Raw genomic sequence first — 17,381 nt, 5'->3', positions numbered from 1 at the left:
CAGATATATACAGGCATTGGTGTATATGATGTCCCATGGACCCGGTAAGCTGCAGTCTCACTGTCCGCTCGACATCCACCATATCTGAGCTGATGTAAGCCTTTATTTGGAAGTTTATGTGGTAAAAATGTATGTTACTTTCTACACAATTGCTGTGTAGTATTTTTTCACATGAGCACATCACCGAATCACCCACTTTATAACCAAGATTAGAAGTATTGCCACTGATTTGGATCCTGCCTTTAATACCCCCCAACATTGTGAGTAGGACAATTGGAGGGTTTTTTCTATATGTGTACACTATTTCACTGACGTTACTACTCAATATAGTATTCCTATTTTTTGTACAGTCCCCCGCTCCTCTTGTTTTGGAGAGTACATTAACCTGATGCCAAGCCCTGCTGTTTTAAACCAGAAGATCATTGTGTGCCCTCTACCAGCTGCTATACTGGGAGAACTATTAATATCCAGAACAGTGTCACCAGCGGCATTCGCAGACACAGGTTTCCAAGCACTAACACCAGGGACGCTGCCGGTCAGCGTGGGGATACTTCGGACGGAGAGGTGTGGTGAGTTACTTCCCATTATTGTGTCATCTGGCTATTGGTCCCCATGAAATACACTGGCTAGCATGGAAATACCATAGAACTGTTACACCACTTTTGAATCACTGAATGTTATTCAGACTATAACTACCTATGGATAAACTGCAGTACTTTTAAATCTGCAGCTCCCTCTGAAACGCTGGTACGAGTGGGGACTAAAAACAGCAGTGGACCTAAGAGGCTGTATTATCAAACTACACATTAAGGAACTTTTCTATTGTTTCCCTCTCATTGAGGGGCAACTATCTTTGGACTTATTATCCATTGCATTTACTCTTCCTTATTGTGGTCATTCACAGGGTGATCTTTCTTCTTTCTTGTATTGGAGAACTGATGTGTGTTTTTTTTACTGTTTTTATCCTATTATTTAATATAATCACTTGGAGTCAGGTATTAGTGATGCTGTGTTATTTGCTTATGAAAGTGCACAATATAGGTGCGCGTGTGTGTGTGTGCTGGGTTGGAGTGTTGGAGTGAGTGAATGTTTCTTTTTCAAACTTTTTCTCTTATTTGGTCTACATTATATCTTTTTTTTATTGGTTTTTTTTTTAGTTTTTTTTTACATAGCAGACTATTTGTCAGTTTGTTATATTTCTGTGGAAAAATGTGTGTGGGGGGGAAATTGTAGGTTTTGAAATCAGATTCCCGAATGAATAAAGCTGTAGTAGTTTTTATGAGCAGTACTTGTACATTTTCCTATTGTGCAAGGGTTACATATTGATTGCTGTTTGTTTACTGTTCTGCCGTTAGCCAGTCCATCACTTAAAGTTACTCTGTCTAACGTTTCCCCATTTGTAAGTACTGTAGTGAGAGGTTTCCTAAGGCCAGGCGGGGTGTTAAAGTGCAGGATTATTTCCCTGATTTGCAGTTGTTTCTAGACTCAGGGAATCACATTTTGAAGAAAGGTTCTCTGTTAGATATTGATAAACAAAAACGATATAGTTTAAAAAAGTTATTGCAAAATGTAAAAAAATGGATTGCAAGGTAAATACTGTTGTTTTTGAATGATGGAAGAATCATGGCTATTATTTCGGATTTTCTTTTTTCTTTAATTGACGTTTTTTTGCTCGCAGTGTGTTTTTTCCTCTTTCGCAATGCAAAAACGCCAAATTGGGACATTAAATATCAATGGTGGACGAGATCTTAATAAGAGGGCAACTTTGAGTTTATTACTCAAAAAGTTAAATGTTCTTTTTTTGCAAGAGACACACACTGATGATAACAATCATCCTGATTGGGTTAAGGAGTGGAAAGGGGAGATTGTTTCCTGTCATGGTACAAACACAAGTGCAGGAGTGGCTGTTTTATTTGCCCCAGGTGTGCTAACATGCAATGTTTCTATGAATGAGATTATAAAGGGACGTTGATTGAAGGTAGATGCTACCATAAAGGACATAGTTTTGCTTTTATTAATATTTATGCACTAGTTACTGGGAGAGATCGCCTTGTTTTTTTGCAGATTTTAAGTGATTTATAACCGGTATCTACTTGTAAGCAGGATGAGGTCATCATTTTAGATTTTAACTGTACAGAAAATCCTTTAATAGACAGGGATCATAGAGTCACACCCTCAGTCTTCCAGTGAGTTCATCGCTTTGTTGCAAATGTTTTCTCTGGTTGATACTTGTAGAAATGTGAATCCTGGTGCTAAGCAATATATTTGGTTAAAAGTTCATTGTAATTATGTCTCCGTGGCAAGACGTGACCATGTATATGTATGTTACTTGCCAGTTTTTAAGGTGCGTTGATGTAAAATTATACCAACCAGTTTTTCTGATCATCATATGGCTTGTTGTAATTTGTCTCTATTATCCGTAAAGCATACTGTCGCGCCCCCTTTTATTCTCCAACATCTCCGCATTTTTCCGGGATTTTTTTTCGAATGCTACGCACTTCACCGGGTTCATGTTGCATTCTCAGCCGCGGTTCATGCGCGGTTGACGCGCAGTTGATGCGTTTATTGAGAATGGTTCGGATTTAATAGGTTGTAATTCTTCGCGTGTCCACCAGATGGCAGATATTCATGAATTGTAATGCGCATGCGCTTCAGTAATGTGTCGACTTGCAGGTGTTTCGTTTAAAAAAGATACCACAGTGGTCTATTGTAAATTGGCCTTGGGACTGAAGGAAGAAGTTACAATAATGTATCAATTTAGGCTTTTCATATTAAAGAAAAACAAGCACCAGTTTCTGGTCTGGTTATTGTCCAGAGATTCCCACCATGAGTGCACAAGTGCATCCCGTGTTCCAAAAACCCGACAGAACGAACGCTTATTTAATATGGGCCGCGATTAATGCAACAGATAATAAGATGGCAACAGTTGTTCAAATTTATCAGTATTTTATCGAAAACTATGACTTTTACAAATTTTCGCCAGCTCCTCATGTGTGGAAGCGTGCAATAAGGAAAAAGTTATGTAGCGATCCATGTTTTTATCGTATTGATCCCGAATTTATTGGAGGGTATTGGTGTGTATCACCGGGTTTTTCCTGTATCTATGATCATGCAGACAGCAAAAGGCGAAAGGTTATGTTAAAACCAACTAAGAAACGACAGTCGCTGGCAAGCAATGCGCCAGCACCAGCACCGGCTTCCAATAACGGTCCGACCGTCACTAACAACCCTTGCTGTCTGTCCACGCACGGATACCTGCAGCCTGAGCCGTATAGTTTCGAGCAAGCTTGCATGTACCAAAGCGATTGGTAGTAGTAGTTAGGGTGACCAGATTTTGAAAATGAAAAACCGGGACCTTTTTTTTTTTTTTACATAACAGTTTATTTATTGTAGTACACTTATACTTTATTACCATTAGTCCTTGTTACGTGTGTGTGTGTGTGTGTGTGTGTGTGTGTGTGTGTGTGTGTGTGTGTGTGTGTGTGTGTGTGTGTGTGTGTGTGTGTGTGTGTGTGTGTGTGTGTGTGCCGCCCCCCCCCCCCCCCCGGCGGGCAGCCACGGGTTCCCGGGGCAGAATGGGGGGACACCGCGCAGCCACCACTGCCCGCCACCGCGCCCATCTCCCGCACCAAGGGGACCGTAGGGGAAGAGAGCGCCAGGGCAGGAGGCAACGGATCAAAAACCCACCTCATATCACCCCGGGTGGGCAGAGGGGGGGGAGACACTGCGCAGAGGAGTGAGGAGCGGGCAGAGGGGGGGACACCGCGCAGAGGAGCCAGGAGCAGGCAGAGACACACACCACGTGTGCTCTGCCGCAGGAAGCGGAAGCCCCGCCCCCAGGCACCCTGGCCCTGCCCCCCGCCCCCAGGCACCCTGGTCCTGCCCCCCGACCCCCAGGCACTCTGGTCCTGCCCCCCGCCCCCAGGCACCCTGGTCCTGCCCCCCGCCCCAGGCACTCTGGTCCTGACCCCCCCAGGCATGCTGGTTCTGCCCCCACGGCCCGCCCCAAGGCACGCTGGCCCTGCCCCCTGTGGTCTGCCCCAAGGCACCCCGGTCCTGCCCCCCCACCAGGCATGCCGGCCCTGCCCCCCACCCCCAGGCACCCTGGCCCTGCCCCCCCCCCCCCAGGCACCCTGGCCCAAACCCCCCCCCCCCATGGCACCCTTCCTTCCATCCATTCCCACATGCTGGGCCTTGGTGAAGGATGATGCGGGGGGCGGGGCTTAATGCCGGGACGCAGGGGATTGGCCAGCAAGGTAGGAAACTGCCGCGACTTTGTACAATGCCGTGCCGCATCCAATCAGCAAGACCCATTTTCCACGTAACACAAGCCCAACCCCTGGCATTAAAAAAAAAATACTTACCAGCCAGGCTGCTGCAGTCTCCTCCTCAGCGCCGCTGCAGACTCGCGCACCGCAACATACTCGCGCACCGCCGGCGACAAAAAAAAAAACGGGGACACATTGAGGAAAACCCGGGACATTTCCGGGGGACACAGGAAACCGGGACAGCTCTCGAAAAACCGGGACTGTCCCGGCAAAAGAGGGACGGGTGGTCACCCTAGTAGTAGTCCCTGTCAACGACGTGTATGATCAAGAATACTGGACTGGCAATGGCCCGGCACCAGCTGATTGGGAAATTCTATGATGAGTAATGTTGCCGTATTTTATTCTGTTTTTTTTATTTTGAAAATATCAATAGCAGTGCGATTCAAAAGTCAAACGATTTTCCTGTAAGCAATATCATTGGCTGAGCGGCTTCTACAGTAGATACTGCACAATTGGTGAAAAGCTAGGCGCATGCGCATTGGAAACTTCTTGAAACGCATATTCGTGTCATCACATCGACGGTAGGAGACGCCCCCCAAGAAAATTATTGGTGGGACTGACTGGGAACTTCTCTGGGGGACTGACCATCACAGTAAAACTTTTATTTATTTTTTCCTCAGAAAATAAAACTTTGTCATCGGATGGATATGGATGTATAATATCGCTTTGTGTAACAATGCCTGCACATTGCAGAATCGGATTTAAAAAACCCACGTACCGGAGTCTACAGTTTATTGGCCGTTGTTATTGATTAGGATAGAATACCTGAAACAGTATGCTGATGTTTTCAGACCGTACTGTATACAATGCTTTTTTTATATACTGTATACTGTATAATAAACCCGAGAAAATAAAAAATACGCATTTATTCTACATGTATTACAGTACATATGTGTCTTCTATACCAGTACAGTACATACAGTATGTGTCTTGTATTTTTTTTAATACTCTTGTGATGTACAGTACTGAGCAGGCCTACAGTATACAGTACAGTATGCCTGGACAGTAGTGTACATTCTAGAAACACTGTATTTTGTTACAGTATCAAAGGAGCCAATGGAACAATTTAAAACAAATCAACATTTTCTTTTATTGGTGGAGTAAGTACAAAAACATTTATTTACAAATACTGTACAATGTAAAAACATTTTAATTGCACAGCAATTCAAAACATCAACAGGTTTACTGCTAGCTAAAACATTTATGTACAGAAAGTAAAAACATTTACAGTCAGTCAGTATGGTTTACAGTCACATGTTGTTATTAAAAAAAAATCTTTATTCATAAAATATACAAAACGCAACATCTCCTTTATTAAAGAACAGCAAGTCAAAACATTTACGGTAGGATGGTGTGCAGAGCGGTCAGGCAGGCCTGCACAACTCCTGTCCTCGAGGGCCGCAAACAGGCCCAGTTTTCAGGGTAACCTTTGAAAACCGTGCCTGTTTGTTGCCATCGGGGACTGTAACAAAACATTTACAAAAAATAAACAACAGTGGACACTCACGCAAATTTGTACCCCACCAGATTGTCCTTCCATGGCCGATGTCTTGCATGGCGCAAAATGCCAATAATGGCATCTCGAACGCCTTTCATTAAAGGATCTGTAATTGAAAAAAAGCGCCGCAATTCCTCCAGAATGGTCTTTCTTAAATTGTCAGGAAGCGCCTTTTTTTCGCGATTTCCTTCATAGTTCACTTTGAAGGCCCACTCGCAGTACACCAAGTAGAACACGTGGTGCTTAAAAAGTAACAAGGCATACTTGTGGGGTACACCAGCACTCATCACCCTATACTTCTCCCTGAGTGCCGGTGGCAGATCGCGCAGGATGATGTCGGGCACTGTATCGATGCTAGCGAATGTAGGTTGGGTTCTGGAAGCGTGTGTTCTTCTGTGAGCGGGTGTGCTTGTGGCGGCGGGTGAGGATAGGTTGTCTGGGAGGAAGCTTTCCTCCTGTCTTGGTCGCTGTGTTGTCTCCTGGCGTGGTCTTGACGGGGTTGTCATGTTATACTCCTCCTCAACGGCATACATGTACACAAAATCTTCTGGTGGAGGGGTTGCGCTTGGTGAGGGAAGGTGGTCCTAGGTCCCATTCATCACATCCATGCCACCCTCCTGCTCCGGCGTCGGGATACAGCGACATGAACACCGAGCAAATTATGTATCCCCGCTATGTCAGTCTCTATCTTCTCCATCCGTCGATCCATCTTCTCCATCCGTTGATCCATCTTCTGCATCCGTTGATCCATATTTAGCATGGTCTCCAGAAGCAGATCTATCTTTGCCAGCACAATAGAGTTCCTGGGGATATCCACACTTATCCCATTCAGCATCCGGTCTAACGAGCTGCTTCTTGCATTGTGCATGGCGTGCTGTGGACATCTGGGTGGATGGGTGTTACGGAGGATGAGATGGGGGTTCCATGGAGAGAAGTGGCAGCGTCACCGAAGAAGGGTGGAGGAGGTGACCTGTGGATTTCCGGGAGAGGAGAAGCGGCAGCGTCGTCGAAGAGGGATGGAGAAAGTGACCTCTGGATTTCCAGGCGAGAAGCGGCAGAGTCGTCTAAGCGCAATGGAGAAAGTGACCTGTGGATTTCAGGGGCACCTGTGGCAGTGTCGTGGAAGAGCAGTGGCGAAGATGGTCTGTGGGTTTCCGGGAGGGAGGGCGGCAGTGTCGAGGACGAGTAGTGGAGAAGACAGGCTGAAGATATCCGGGAGAGCGGCGTCAGAATCGTCCAAGCGTATTGGAGGAAGTGGTCTGCGGGTTCGATGGGTTGGCTGCCATTTGTTTTGCGTTGAGTGTACATCACCGTATTGCTTCTTGACATAATAAGGCTTACGTCTATTAAAACCCTTAGCCTTTGGGGTCAGCAGAAGGTTTTCTTTATTGGCCTTAGCCTGTCGCTTTGGCCTTGGCGTGGAAATGGCTGCCGCCTTTCGCTTTTTCTGTGTGATAGGCACGGCAGAGGCGAGTGGCTTCCTGCGTCCGTAGAATCGGGGTTGATCCATGGAAGCAGATAGCACAATGCAGTATCTGGACAAGGGCAAGTTCAGATAAAGATCATCGAGTGGTGGGCTATGCAAAGTGTGTAACCTTTTATGCATGGCGACGAGGTACAGGTGTTGAAAGTGGGCGTACGCAAATGTGAGTCATTAACGTATAAATACACCATCCATTTTGTGGATTCACTGCACATTGAATACACATCGACTAAACATCGAATATACATTCTTGTGTTTGTATTACTTTCTACTCGCAGCAATGCCTGTTAAAAAGATTTCAAAGGATCTCAGCATGACAATTAAGGAGATGTACACGAGCGGACACCGAATTGCAGATATCCAACGCTGGTTAGCTGCTTCTGGCCTCGTTGTGCCATCAACCACCGTGTGCTATCATGCACACGGAAAAACCAGACAACGCCCGAGGACACCAACGGTAACTACAGCGTAAGTATATTTATATAACTATATAATACAGTATATCTATCATTGATTATATTGCTGCATATTAATAGAACAATATATTGTGTACTGTAGATCTACTGTATCTAATATTTTAGTTATTTCGGTATATTTATATAACAGTATATGTATATTTTTTATATTGCTGCATATTAATAGAACAATATCTCATTGTATACTATTTTTACACCAAAGGATGTGCTGTGCTTGTGGCCTACTGCACTGTAACTTACCGGATTGTTTTTCTGTACTTTGTAGGGAGACAATTCTTCTGGTCGACAAAATAAGTGAGGAGAATGATGAGAAGAGTGCATTAAGGGTCAAATACACTCTGCAGGAAAATTACAATCTGGCTGTATCCGAGACCAGCATAAAGAAGATGAGACGCAGAATTGGATGGAAATATGGACGTTTGAGGTTAGTACTGGACAGTACAGGAGGTAAAAGTGTTGTTTAAGAAACTGTACTGTACCTCTAAAATAATTTCTTCCTTGTCATTACAGAGCGTACCCCATGATAAGGGACGTTAACAAAATCAAGAGAGTGGTCCAGGCCCAGGCATGGATCGACAGTGGAGAAACTTTCCAGGATTGCATCTTCACTGACGAGTCTACTGTATCGCTGGAGCAATTTGCCACCTTTGCATTCCACAAAAAAGGTCGCATATCTATGAAGCCGCGTCCAAAACACCCTGTGAAGATGCATGTGTGGGGTGCCATCTCTAGGCGTGGACCAGGATGCATTGTCATCTTTAAAGGTAAAATATATCAAATATAATTTTGCCTTATGCACTGTACTGTACTAGTGTGCAGTTTTTTGAGCACTTTTCTTTTCTTGTTATAGGAATCATGAATAAAGCTTTCTTCCAAAGACAAAATTGTGCCTGAGATTGTGGAATACATCACATGTGAGTTCTCGGATGGTCACCGTTTCTACCAGGACAATGATCCGAAGCACACCGCGTCAACAACGCATATCCTTGAGCGCGGTATCAGCTGGGTGAAGACGCCAGCGGAGTAAGTGCGGTAACCGTGTCTCATTTTTTTCCACTGTTTTTACTGTGTACTGTATCTCTTAAACTAATTGTCCTTTTTTTCCAATGACAGATCGCCAGACTTCAATCCGATCGAAATGGTCTGGCATCAGCTGAAGGACCATATCCGAAAAGTCGTGAAACCCTCCAAAAAGGATGAGTTGGCGAAAGGCATACTGAGTTTTTGGAACGATGTACTCACTGTGGAACGATGCAATAAATATATTGACCATATTGCGACTGTATTGCCCATTGTGATCGCGCGTAATGGGCAAGCATCAGGAAGGTAGTATGGTATACTGAAGTACTGTGCTGTAGTATTGTAAGTACAGTATGATACAGATAAGTATGGAACAGATTTTTTCTTTCCTAGTAGTCAGAGTATACAGTAGTTCCAGTATAGACTAGTTTGACAGTACTACGGTAACTGCATACTGTAGTCCAATATGGAGTACTGTAGCTACAGTATACAGTACACAATGCCATAATACAGTATGCACCTACAGTACAGTAACTGCTCAATTTATTTATTTCCAGAGAGAGCAGCACCAGCCATCTGGTTACAAAGTATTTAACAGTAGTCACAGTATACAGTAGTTCCAGTATAGACAAGTTCGACAGTACTGCACAGCACACAATGCCTTAATACAGTATGCCCATAACTGAACTAATTTTTTGTTTTCTTGTCTTTTCAGGAAAAAAGGATGGACTGGGAGAGAGGGGGGGTGTCGTATACAGTCTGTGAACTGTTTGTACAGTTAAGTGTACAGTATTTAAACAGCAGTAATGATGTACACAAAACCTCTCCTCTCTCAATGAACTACTGTACTGTACACAGAATGAGGAAGAAGATAAAGACGGAAAAAATTATATTACTATATATATTGTGACAAACGCCCCTCTTTTGTAGTGCTGACGTCTGTCTGGGTTCTTCCCGACACAGTCTTCTAGGGTTATTTAATACAAAAACAGGATCATGCAAAGTATTAAGCTGCTTAACTCAGGCTTCTGCCTGCTTTATTTTCATCCAAGTAAGGTACTGCAGCTTTAACATGTGTAGGTTAGAGGTACTCAGATACTTTCATTCAGCAGTTCACTCATTTCATTGTTACAGTATTTCCCACACTGTTATTTCAAGTAAAAAGAAACCAAATTATATAAACAAAATCCTATCCCTTTCAGGGATCTAACTACACATAGAATCAGTCTCTCTAACAGCTGCTGGCCAACTAACCTGGTTCCCCAGCTTAAAACAATGCTCTCTCATTTAGGGTCACTTAGATACAGCACAGTCTTTTAGCAACAGCAGTAAACATTTGTTTGGTCTTATCTGTTCGTGGTGGGAACTCGGTCCCGTGTCCAGGCAAATCCTCTGGTACTGTGATACGTGGAGGGGCCGTCAACCCCGATACTGGATGCAGGGGAGCAGCGATACCCCCAGCCTCCAGGCTCCAAGGAGAGAGCGAGAGAAATGCAAAACCTCTCTGCTCTAAATACCTGTGCATGTGATTAGAAGAGCAGGTGAGGGAGAACTAGAGCCATGGTAATCTGTGGTCTGGATTTTCCATCCAGCTGCCTGAGTTAATGGGAAGCTGTGGAACGGATCATTTGTAACTATTCCTGCACTTTCTGCTCTAAAATGGGGCAGAAAGCTGCCTAACATCTTTGGACTATGTCACATATCCCCCTCCCCAGCTCACACCTACTGGGGTGAGCGGCCATGGACCTCACTGGGGTGAGCGTCCTACCTGAAATACTTGAGCTAACTCCTCAGTACAACATTAAGTATTCACATGACACGAATATGAACTTCATTATAAATTTACCAACCGAAAAGGGCATTTTTTTTTTTTTTTTTTCCATATTGTAAGCAACCAATATTTTTTTTTTTTTTCTTATACTACAGCCTTGTAATCTTAAGGGCCATCAACCCTGTATATTAATTTGTAGTTTAGCTACATTTTCAACACAGAGAACCAATATAACATTGTAATATTGACAAAAATGCTTATTTGCAAAGTTAAGTGTCCGTGACATAGTCCACACGTGTAATAAAAAAAATAAATCGGTCAGTTCCCCCAAACATTTTTTTTTTTTTGACTTCCAGTCTATTGCATCCTTTGACTTTATTTCATAGTCCGCTGCAACCTGCAAATGACTGGACTGTTTCTTTAGCTTCTGATGAGACCCTTGGACCGGATTCTCCTTGGCTCCATAGTGTGGTCCAGATTGGTGAGATATGGAACTATTCAGGCGCCGTGTTAACCTTCGTTGTTTTTTCTTTTCAATCTTTGATTTCCCTTTTGTGGCCATTATCAGGCCTTTGGGTTTTGGAGACCTAGTTGCCTCTGTACAAACGTAGTCCATATTAACCACGTCATCAGGATCTGTCAACAAGTTTGTGTTTTCAGGAACTGCCACCCACTTGGCTAAAACATCTTCTGTGGTGTCCTGGGTGTGTCCACTGGTTTGATAATCTTCTGGACAACGTAAATGAAATTGAGGATCTGGATTTTTGAATCCCAGATCAGGGAGAATATTCTCAGGAGGGTGCCTATCTGTTTCTGGAATAACAGCAGCACAATCAAAGTCAATTCTTTCTCCTTCCTCTTTGTCATCAGTGAGGGCATTGTGTTTACGTTCCCTGGTCTCCTTTTGTGACCGTGTCTCTTTTAGCCTTGGAATCTCTTTCTCCAACTTCATCTTTATAGCAAATCGTAATATTGCAACAGCATTGAAGATACACGTATAGGAACGTACAGCTTGCTTGGTTAGGAGGTAGGATTGATAGCCCGACTGAACCACTTTAGCCGCTTCTCCCATGTCCGTCATCTGTTTCAGAGCGAGGTTTAACTCTGTTTCATTTTCTCTATTCTTGACCTGCAGCTGCAGGTGCTCCTTCCGGGTCTTGTCCAGCTCCAGCTGCAGCCGGGCCCCCTCATTTGCCGTGTGGTCCAGCTGCTTGTAGATATCGGCCATCTCGCTTTTATAGCGCAGTGTCAGGCAAACCACCTGACGGACGGACACCTCCTCTCTCTTGGCGCACTGTATCTCGCGCTCAGCCATCTGCTTCTGCAGCTCTTCAACCTGATCGTGCCAGACCTCCCTCAGGGTCTTCACCTCTTTCTGGTGCTTGCTCTGGGTTTGCATCAGCGCCTCCATTTTTTGGAGCTCTGCAGTTTGTGTCGCCTGGATCGCCGCTGATTCTGTATTCTGCAGTGCTTCCTGCATTTCTAACTTTTCCTGGATCAATTGCTTCTCCACTTTTTCTGCTTGGTGAAGCTTCTCATCACCTTCACTGATCTGGTCAGTCAAGTCTGAATTTTTCTGTGTCAGACTTACATTCTCTCTTTTTACAGTCTCTAAATTACTCAGGGTATTCTCATAGGTTTTCTTCAATGTACACAGCTCTGTGCTGCGAGCGTAGACCTCATGGCGTGAGATTTCCAGCTCTGCTTTAAGCGCGCTAGCCTCTTGCCGAGAAACCCCCAACTCTGTGATGAAGTTTTGCACATCTTTCTGGGACATCTCATAGCATAGTTTCCAGTCAGTTATTGTTTTCTTTGATTCGCTTGGCTCTCTGCCTATGATGGTAGCAGTAGCCTTTGTCATCTCTAGGCGTGTCGTCATTCCTGGGACGATTGCGCCAGGCCCTATGGGCTGTTGCTCATCTCGGCGCCTTTCTGACGCATGTCCTGACAGTGCAGGTTCAAGTGGCTCGGTCACTTCCCCTGTGACTTGAGGAACAGTTTTCTTTCTTTTTGCTTTATTAGCTCCAGAGATATCAGTGGTCCTGGGCACACACTCACTGTTATCAGCTTCCACATCTTGCTTGCACTCACAGGGCGTTGCTTGCTTTTGCAGCTGTTTGTCTTTGAAAATTTTGGGGCACACATCTTCCATGTGACCTACTTCACGACAGGCCCAGCATACTAAATTCATCTGTGGGTACGGCTCTCCTCCAGGGTCGTGATCATAGTATGGCCTGAAGGGACACTGTTTTGTATGGTTACGTACATTACACAACAAACATTTCACGTCGGCCATTTTAGAAACCCGGCAGGGACAATTTGCTAGCTGCAATTTCACTTACTTCAGCAGCTTACATACAGCACTTGCTAGCTGCAAATTCACTCACTTCAGCAAAAGGCATAAGCTTTACAAACAGCACTTGCTAGATGCAAAAAAATTTTTTTTTTTTCTTCAGCAAAACATTTTGGTTTTCTGTTTGGGTTCAGGGTGCTATTGCATCCACACTTCGCACATTCTCTGTGTATGCTAGAAGCACAACTGATATACACAGCGGGACAGACTTCACTCATAGCATCTGTACTTTAGTTCAGCTGGGCGGCCATTTTAACCCCCCGCATTTATTTGCAAACCCACAGACTTTTTAGTGTCTGCCCGCATTCTCCACCATATGTGACAAACACCCCTCTTTTGTAGTGCTGACGTCTGTCTGGGTTCTTCCCGACACAGTCTTCTAGGGTTATTTAATACAAAAACAGGATCATGCAAAGTATTAAGCTGCATAACTCAGGCTTCTGCCTGCTTTATTTTCATCCAAGTAAGGTACTGCAGCTTTAACATGTGTAGGTTAGAGGTACTCAGATACTTTCATTCAGCAGTTCACTCATTTCATTGTTACAGTATTTCCCACACTGTTATTTCAAGTAAAAAGAAACCAAATTATATAAACAAAATCCTATCCCTTTCAGGGATCTAACTACACATAGAATCAGTCTCTCTAACAGCTGCTGGCCAACTAACCTGGTTCCCCAGCTTAAAACAATGCTCTCTCATTTAGGGTCACTTAGATACAGCACAGTCTTTTAGCAACAGCAGTAAACATTTGTTTGGTCTTATCTGTTCGTGGTGGGAACTCGGTCCCGTGTCCAGGCAAATCCTCTGGTACTGTGATACGTGGAGGGGCCGTCAACCCCGATACTGGATGCAGGGGAGCAGCGATACCCCCAGCCTCCAGGCTCCAAGGAGAGAGCGAGAGAAATGCAAAACCTCTCTGCTCTAAATACCTGTGCATGTGATTAGAAGAGCAGGTGAGGGAGAACTAGAGCCATGGTAATCTGTGGTCTGGATTTTCCATCCAGCTGCCTGAGTTAATGGGAAGCTGTGGAACGGATCATTTGTAACTATTCCTGCACTTTCTGCTCTAAAATGGGGCAGAAAGCTGCCTAACATCTTTGGACTATGTCACAATATATATAAGTATATATATATTATATATTATTAATTAATATTATTATCAATGTGCATTATTCATGTTTATCCACCGGCCCTCAATTTCCATCTGACAGAAGAACTTAATAAAGACTGCATTATGTATTAGTCATGATTATTTTTATATTTGTTTTTTTCGGTTCCTGATAAAATAAAATAAATATTTATTTACATTCTTGATAATCAGAATCATTGACAAGAACCCCCCTCCCCCCCACACACACACACATCTACAGTACACCAAAGAAATAGAATAAATGACAAAACAACATGAATCAGTTAATGTTTTTTTAACTCTCAATTCTCACAATGCTGTGCAAATCAGATTTACATATCAAATTCGAGAAGGAATTTTCCAAAGCGTTACCGTAAACAAAGCCTCAAAGGGTTGGTTTGAATCATGCACAGTAATCAGCTAGCTCCCATCTCAAAGAGGATTACACGGATGCGCAGTGAGGTGACGCTCGGCTAGGGACGGATTAAGAACACCATGGCAAGCTTCAGAAAATGAATGACTCTGTGGAGGTGTCTGTCGATAAGAGTTTCAAATCCTTGAGCGAGCCTTGTGTGTGTGTGTGGGGGAGGGGGGTACAGGGTACAGCTGCATGAAGGATTAGCTGTGCAGCAGTTCAAAGAAATGACATAATTTCAAAAGGCAGTTCATCATAATAATATGATCCCTACACCCCCAAAAACAGTACATAAAAAGCACACAAATCAACCATGTGCAGTCAAACGCACAGGGTCGCAGTCAAAAGCTACAGCACAGATTGAATATTGTAATATCAAGATGGTTTTTGCAGGCTTGTGGAGAAAATAAAAATAAAAAATGAGGAAAATTTTTTTTTAATTTTTTTTTTGTTCACTCACTCAAGCAAGCAGTGGTGGGTGAAGTTACATGTGCATGTGCAGTAATCATCTGCTGTCAAGCAGGAATGTGATTGAAACCAGAAAGACACACGTTCAAATGAATGGTGTGGGAGAGATGTACTACATTGTAGAGAAGATAAGAAGTTGAAATATCCTGCAGTGCAGTAAATTATCCTGTGCGTGCGCGGGGTCGAGCAAGGGGAGAGCGCTGTACTGTATATGCCGAAATGTGACACTGTTACAGCACACGCCACACGCCTATACGTTTGAACAATTTTCAAATGAGACATACAGTACAGCACAGCACATGCATGTATAAATATGCAAATTTACCATTACTGCACGCGCACACGCAGACTGTGTACTGACGCACAGTAGGTTGAACTGCTAAAGTATTAGACTTCGAAGACAACAGCTCGCGAATGCCCCCCTCAGTTTTTAGATGATATTGCAGTATTGCAGACAGCGAGAATAAAATGCTAATATCACGAGCGCTAAAATAACGCAATTCACTCCGGACCAAAAAAAACGCATCTGACCGAGATTATCAGAGCGCCACGGATCCAGCCGCATTAGGATAAAGGCGGCCGCCACTGTACAAGTTCTTATTGGCATTTTAATGTTAAAGCTGCAGACCAAGCAATATCCCACATGTGTGTTTTTTGTTTTTTTTAATAAATAAGTTCTGTACTATGAGAAAATATTTGTAGTTTTTTTTTTTACAACTCTAAATGACATTTTTAATGTATTATAATTTAACAAGCATTTTTTTTTCTATAGCAATCATTTACAAAGTTACATCCCCTTCCTCTTCTGAAACAGGCTCTGGCACACCCCTTTTTGAGCCCTGCCCTCTCTCTAGCAGTGTACCATTTGTATCTAGTGACTGCCTGGTCACATGATCCGTTTTTGGCCCTCTTCTGCTGCATTGACAGCCATTTAGTGAACCCTGAGCTGAATCTTCGCCGACCAATCACAGGAGAACGGATCGATCGACAACTTAGCTAAATACTTATCATTGTGTGGATTGTATTAATGCACATATTAAAGGGGGAATAAATAAATAAATAAAAACCGGCAGCTGCTTTAAACTGCTGCTTTAAGCTTTTGGAAGACACGCAATTTGCTAAACATTTTTAAAAAATTGGGGAACATTGAACTACACAAAAGAAAGATTTTGAGACACTTAGGCAGTGGTGGGATATTGGTAAAATACAGGTTAGGATTTGTTGTTAACAATATTATAATAATGCGACAGCCTCTCTTTATCAGACAATGTCTGACTTGAAAACAGAAATTCTGGAAATACAGAAAACATTTTGAGGCTAAACATACTGCTACAGTTAGACGTTCAGAATTTAAAGCAAAAAAAAATCTGTTCAATAGTCTCTTAGAGGGTAAAGTGACTGGAGCATTGGTGCATTCTAAATTCCAAAATGAAATAGAAATGGGTGCACCTACTAAGGTGTTTTTTATTATGGAAAAGAAGTGTGCTGAGCATAAACTAATTTGTTGTTTTAAAATGTGTGATGGAAAGGACGTTTCTGATCCTGCAGGTATTCAAAAGTATGCTGTTTCCTTTTATAAGGATCATTACATTGCTGATCCTGTGGATGAAGTTGAAATGGAGAATTTTCTGACAGATTTACTGTACTATCTTTACAGTAAGCGGGACAAGAAGAACTGGATTTACCACTGACACTTGATTAATTGTTTATTGCTGTGTCCGGTTTGTCCAATGCCTGGTATTGATGACGAACCTATAGAGTCCTATAAACATTTTTGGACTTTGATTGGAAATTATGTTTTTTAAGTAATTTTAGAGTGTATTAAGATGAAAGTATTGCCATTGAGCTGTCGCAGAGCAGTTCTCACTTTACTGCTAAAAAGGGTCTTACCAAAACTGGAGGCCAGTGTCCTTATTATGCACTGATTATAAAATTCTGTCAAATGTTTTAGCAAATCGCCTTAAAATGGTTTTGGGGTCCATTGTGAATACAGATCAGTCTTATTGTATTCCTGGTCGGTCTATTTTTGATTTATTTTTGATAAGAGATATTTTGGAGGTTGGGAAGGTTTTTAATTTAAATTTTGGTCTAATTTCTTTGGACCAGGAAAAGGCTTTTGACAGAGTTGATCCTTTTTATTTGTTTAAAACTATTTATTCTTTGGATTTGGACAAGTTTTTATTTCTTATGTTCAATTATTATATTCTAACATTTATAGTGTTTTGAAAATTAATGGTGGGTCCTTTTCCCATGGAGAGAGGAATAAGGCAAGGGTGCTCTCTCTCTGGTATTGTTGGTAGCTGGCTTGGTTGTAGTCCATCTTCATTTTATCTGAGGATTTGAAGTGGAATAGAGATGGTATAAAAGTCCTGGGTATGTTTCTGGTGAGTGATGCCTTTGTGCAGAAAAACTGGAAAGGGCTACAAGAAAAAGTGAACAT

The 17,381-nt window shown here is 43.0% G+C and overlaps 1 long non-coding RNA gene across 1 annotated transcript in view; it reads left to right on the top strand.

Moving 5' to 3' along the window:
• The first annotated feature begins 500 nt into the window (after positions 1-500).
• Positions 501-17,381, top strand: part of LOC142492133 (uncharacterized) — a 36,403-nt gene continuing 19,522 nt past the window's right edge. Inside the window, exon 1 of the long non-coding RNA XR_012800767.1 lies at positions 501-569. This is a non-coding gene — a long non-coding RNA (uncharacterized LOC142492133). The remainder of the gene's footprint in view (positions 570-17,381) is intronic.

This window comes from Ascaphus truei, chromosome 4 (genome assembly GCF_040206685.1).
Source record: "Ascaphus truei isolate aAscTru1 chromosome 4, aAscTru1.hap1, whole genome shotgun sequence".
Classification (NCBI taxonomy): domain Eukaryota; kingdom Metazoa; phylum Chordata; class Amphibia; order Anura; family Ascaphidae; genus Ascaphus; species Ascaphus truei.
The sequence above is the reverse complement of the archived record's forward strand: the minus strand, read 5'-3'. Positions and strand labels throughout refer to the sequence as shown.